Genomic DNA, 6,372 nt, shown 5'->3' with positions numbered 1-6,372 from the left:
TCTGTGGAGACAGGTGAGTAACTTAGAAGAATCAAAGAGGCAGAGGATTCTGTAAGGCACCAGGGAAACTGTAATAAACGGACACGTCCATGCCTTTTGATCAGAGGACAACGTGCTCGGCAGCTCCAAGACGGAAAAGGAAGGTCTAGTGTTACTTGCAGTTTCCAAGAGAAGGAGGTAATAAGAATCATTGCATAAAATTCTCTTTAAAAAGAAAAAAACAAGAAAAATAACAACTACGTGGACTAAATTAAACATATCTATATAATGCTTATCCAGATAGCAGAAGACAATTTTTGGATTTCCCCCCAAAGTCTCATTTTCTTTGGTGTCATCCTAAACTTGCTTTACAATGGCCAGCAGGCCAGGTTGGGGGGTCCTGCCTCGAGGCGGTGTCCTAGGCTTTGGTTTCAGGCCATCCTGGTATGAAATCCCTGCTCCTCCGTTTATTAGTTTGTGCAACCCAGGTCAAGTGTCTTGAGCGCGCTAAGCCTCGTGTTCTGTTTTGTGAGAAGCGGTGTGCACACCTCGTAAAGCCATTCTGAGAATGAAATACGACAATGTGGGGAAGAGTGGCTCGGAAATTGGTCGTCATGCTTTTCATGTTGGCATATGTTTATTTTAAAAATGTATTGTCCAAAGGAAACCAAATTCTGATTTTTTGTTTTTTAAACAAGGTAGGACAGATGCGTTACTTAATAACATTACAACCGTGGATTCTATTATATCAGTGTCCGACTGTTGTTTTAATAGCTGTGTCACACTGTTGACTCAGGTTAGCGGGTGATCAGCTGAAACCATCAGCAGCTTTTCATGTGGCCTGTTTCCAATCTAGGCATGCCTCATCCTAAAGCACTGAAAGTGATTTTGGAGGAACCCAAATGTGACCTTACACTCTTCAGTGTTCGATTTCAGATGGTTGGTTGGAGCCCTGACAAATAGGGCAACAACTGGCCTCTCACATTTATTAAAAGCATGGGTTGTGGCATCATATAGAGTATGTTTGAATCCTGGCTCAGTTTCCCTGTCTATAAAATAAAGATTATAATAGAATCCACCTTATAGGGTTGTTATACAAATAAAATGAGGTAATGGGTATAAAGCTTCCAGCAGAGTGCCTGTAACACAAGCACTCAATGTGCCTCCGTGGCTGTGACAACAGTGATGACGCTGCTATTGATGATGAGGGTGATTCTTTTGTTACCAAAATGCCAAACAGAGCTGATGACTCTTCAATACTCTAACAGATCTGGGAAATGTTTGTTCAACAAGGTACAAACCATCTAAACTGAAATATTTTTCACTGTCTATTTGGCATGTTTTTTGGCTCACGCTGCCAAATCATGGACGATGAATACAAAAGAATGTCCTGATGAGCTCGTTCTCATTTAGGGGATAAATGGCTTAACGGGCTCCCTCTTCCAAGGAGTCAGCTTTGGATAAGATAGATATAGAAATAAAATCCTTCAGAGGTCTCAGACACCTGCTACCTCCCTATTGTGTGTGTCTGTGTGTTGGGGTACAGCTGGAGGTGATTTTTTTTCCCAGATCAGAGCACCCTGGCAACGTCTCAATATCTGATGTAGGTGTGATGCTAGAGCTATGGGCACAAAATAAGATTATTTTTCTGCCAATAGGAATATATATAGTGATGTTACTGTTCCTCAGGAATGCCTCAGTTTCCCCTATTTCATTTCTACATACCCTGCTCTTAGGAGTATGTTCAGAGCGCCTGCTATTCTAAGAACTACCACTATCTCCATCACACCGGCCCCAGGACCACCACCGCTCCTCCTAACCATGCCCAGGGCACAGCATCCCCATAAGGCACCAACAGCCACGGGTGGAATATTTTCAGGACTTTCTTCCACCTTCCATTTTGTGTTTTTGAATTTCAAATTTTTACGAAAAAATGTTAAGACTTGCAAAAAAGCAACACATGCTTTTCAAAACAAGTGAAAAAAAAAAAGGCACAGCGTAAAATACATAACCCCCTCTGTCTCTATCTTCTTGAGGCTACCACTGCTGAGGCCTGGTATGTCCTCCCACCTGTTTCTGCTCTCACACCATGTCTACACCACACACAGGGAGGGCAGCTGGCTTGTGCTTACTTACTTTCAGCTGCTGCTGATGTCATTTTCCAAACCCCATCTTGTAAGATACACAGAACCCTGTAGACTGTCTTCCCCTTTAAATAGTACCTCCTGGGCATCCCCTCAAAGCTAATAGATACACTTCTAACTAGAATTCAAAATAGATACATAATATTCCATATCCAACATGTACCACAATTCCTTTACTTCTTGATGGACAATTACATTCCTTTCTAGAGTTTGCTATTACCAAACAGCCTCAGTGTGTGTGTGTCTATGTGTGTGTGTGTGTGTGAGAGAGAGAGAGAGAGAGATACAAATTATTTCTGAGGCTAAGTTTCTTTAGGCACTACTAGGTCAAAAGGCTTATGCATTTGTTACTTAATTTTATTAAGGTTGTCCAGATGACATAATTACCCGAGTAGGTAAGGCTTATCAATTATAAACTGTGCTTGGCTTTAGGGTTGGTTTGCTCCCTGACACTGCCTCTCTGAATAGTCCCAAAGCTCCTGCAGCAGGTTCTGTCCCGTACCTGTGCCAAGGCTGGACACCCCATGGCCTATTGGGCCATGGCAAGGGATCGATTGCTATTGTCACTCTCATGGAAGACCAAGCGATCCATTCCCAGTCCCACTGTTAGAAGGACAGAATGTGTGTCTGTTGTCCACCATTGAAACTTGTTGCATTTTCCCATTGAAATGATTTTTAGACAGTAGCCAGATGGAGTTGAAATAGCACCACAGTAATACTCGTACCAAATGACAGGTACATTAGGGCTAAAAAGGGAAAGATTTGTGGGCCAGCGTAGAAACCTAACCAATGTTTATAGCATGGCTTTGGTGGAAAAGTGCACTTCAAATGCCAAATAATAAATGATTTTTCAAGACCCCGCTGGTTTCTGAGTTAAGAATTTATCCTGGCATTTAAAACAAGGCATTTAGAAGCAGCAGAGCTTCACTTGCGATGTAAATCTAACGGTAGGCTTTAAGGCACAGCTGCAGACCTGGGGAGGCTAAAGCCGATCATTTTGATCAGGGGGCCTTCCCGGGAGCCCCTGGCATTCCAGGTAAGCAATAGCCATCCTGCCTATGTGTTAGTCTGTACTATAGTCAAGCATTAACAGGCTCCCTTGGAGTCAAGGGAGAGTGACTCTAGCAAGCCCAGGCAGGAACAGGGACTCTGGATTTCTCACTGTAGCACCCAGTTCCAGCAGGAACAGGAGAGATTTGGGGGGAGGACAGGGAGTCTCACATTACTGGAGACCTTCAAGTGCAAAAGAATTCCTGTGCTTGGCCCATAACTCCCCACATGCAGTAATGGAAAAACTTAAGACTTAAGCAAGAGTCAGCAGAGCATGACTTTGGACAAATTATTAAGATCTCTCACTTGTAGCTTCCTTTTATAGACAAGGTAGTTAATACATACCAATAGCCACACCGTAGGTATAATCTCAGAATTCAGGGAGATGATGCATGTAAAATGTTCAGCATTAGGTATGGAGCCGGTAAGTGCTCAATAAATATTAGATAAGACAGCTATTATGACTACGTCACTGCACCTGCTGATGCAAAGTCCCTACTCTTCTCTGCCAGAAGCTTCTTAGCCTTCTACGGCACAAGCTTACTCCAAAATGGGTTATTGATATATCTCAGCAGGGTTGCAGGCAGGCACAGTCTCTAAATAGCTGGGATGTGCTGGGTGCTAGGGGGTGGCAGTGATTACAAAGATGACAGTGATGATGACGAAAAACAGAATGCAAGAACTTTCTGGGCTTACATCTGTGGATAATCATGTCTCCAGAAAAATACTGAGAAAAATAAAGAGTACCAGGCAAATGATGGTCAGAGAGAGGGGGCTGGGGCAGTGGGGAGCCAGAAGCCCAGTCAGAGGGGTTCTGAAGAGAGGTGTTCAGAAACTGGACTTGGTGTCCTCTGACAAACCATCCTGCCTCTCCGGACTTGCCTTCTGATTCACACAAAAGGAAGAACCGGACCTGTGACCTGAACTTCTCTTCTTTCTTATCTTTAATTCTTCTTGAATACAGCCATTTAAAGCCTGACTTTGTACAGCTTGCTGATCTATAAGCTAAATCCCGATGAACAGGAGGCCAAGCATTGCCCTTCCTGGAAGGGGCTGTGAGATGGCAGAAGGTAAAAGAATTGTCTTGGTTGGATTCCAGGTTCATTTCCCCCTTCTGAGCACAACATACTAGGTTCAATCATTTCTGGAAAGACAATGACTCCTGGGCCATCGTGTTAGTAACCCCTTGGATACAAATGGGACCTTTTCCCCTTGGCTTGGTGCCAAGTTTTCAGCTCCAGAAATGTGTCTTTCAGGATTTCTCATAAAACCCCAAGTGGTAACATAAATAAACTTACCACCATCATTATCTACCCAGCTCTCCAGCTTCCCAGTGAAAGCCCTTACCTTGCTTCTTGGCAATCATCCTTCACAAAGCTCTCTCAGATTTATTATCTATGGGGGCAATTCATCGTCTAGGATAAAATACCACCTTCTTCCACTGGGCAGCCTTGTGCTTTAGGTGGCTAACTTTTCTATATGATATGCATGATTAAATGTGGGGTTGGGAGAAGAAGGATCCTGTTAGGAAATTTGGTTTCTTTAGGTACGTATTCATGAAACAAGCAATTCACAGTGAAATTTATTTATTTTCTATCTTCCTAAGCTCTCGAGACTCTTGAAGGATACAGCTACAGTGTTTTGGGTCAAAGTGGGACCCTGGAAAGTGCATGGACTTTGGAGAAACACACAGAATCAACTATTTGAAGCTTGTGTGACCTTGGACAAGTAAATTAAATGTCTCAGAGCCTGTTTCCTCACCAGTAACATAGAGATAGAAATTTCTATTTACAGGATTCTCATAAGGATTAAAAATGCTATTTCCAAAGTACCTCGTGTTGTATCTGGCACATGATCAACTACAGTTACTGTGGATCTATTCACGTGACAAAAAAGTAGATTGTGGTCCTAGGAGGTGTCAGAGAATTTACAATGCATTTGCTTAGTTTATCAATATTGTTTTCTACAAATAATACTGTAAGAATTACAAACAATAATACACTCTACAAATTATGTAACAACTAAGAGTGAGCTGGGAGAATTGTTTGAAGCCAGGTAGGATGGAGACTCACGCTCTTGGTTCTGGCCTTAGCTTGGGGAAGGTTTCCAAGGAAGCTTTGATACAGAGAAGCCCTGAGCAAGAAGCCATCTCCAGAAGGGGAACAACCATAATGTTAACTTGGTAAAACTTTGAAAATAAATATTGATCTCAGAGTGTTACATGTGACTGGTGGTTGTTCTCTCTTATTAATTAATGCAACAATGTTTGTTGAGCAACTACCCTGTCTCAGGCTTTGTTCCGGGTCTTACAATAAAACAGACGAAGTCTCTGCCTTCATGGAGGCTCTGGCCTCCCATAACATCCCCAGCCCCAGAAGAGATAGAGCCAGAGACCCTAGAACCAATGTTCAAGAGTGGTGCCTGTCAACAGGCTGGTAACCAGTAACTGCACGTGGCTATTCAAATCTGAGTTTTAATTAAAATTCAGCTCTGCAGTCACATTAGGCACATTTCAAAGACTCGGTGGCCTCATGTGGATGCCCTAATGGACAACACAGACACAGAACACGTCCATCATCCAGCTCTGTCTCTAGGGCCTCTGCAGCTGAAGCCACAGGAGCAAAGCGTCTGGGGCACAATCACCCTGTGTCCGCAGCTATCCACTGTGCCAGAAGCTGTCCCAGACCTGCTCTCCACGGGGGACACAAGGCTGGCTGGCCCGGCTCACTGTCTACCTTAGCTCTCCTCACTAAACAGTCCCAGGCAGTAGTAGAAGCCCTGGCCCATCTATACTCACATTTACATTTTCTCCCCAAGAAAGGCATCCCTGGTCCCCTCCAGCCCCTCTGGTCCTTCTTCAGATTTCATCTGCCTGGACACCAAGTAAAGATCACGGAAGGACCTATTACTGACCCCATTAACCTCACACTTCCTTCAACCACTGAGGGGTCCCTGTTTGGGCTTTTTCAGGGAGACCCCATCTGTGGTTCTCACATTTAATTTCAGATAACTGTGCTGGGGTCTTTTCTGCTTTGCCCCTGTGCTTGGACACACATTGCCAGATATGACCCTCCCTCAGAAAGCCCTTTGTACACAGCCCAGGCCCCTCACATGTCACTTGGTGTTGAATGTCTCATACCAACGGTGAACGATCAAGGTGCATAAACCCTTTAAACGAGCCAGGGGCTTGGCGCCCGTG

The sequence above is a fragment of the Nycticebus coucang genome, chromosome 17 (genome assembly GCF_027406575.1).
Source record: "Nycticebus coucang isolate mNycCou1 chromosome 17, mNycCou1.pri, whole genome shotgun sequence".
Taxonomy (NCBI): Eukaryota; Metazoa; Chordata; class Mammalia; order Primates; family Lorisidae; genus Nycticebus; species Nycticebus coucang.
Note: the sequence above shows the minus strand (reverse complement) of the source record.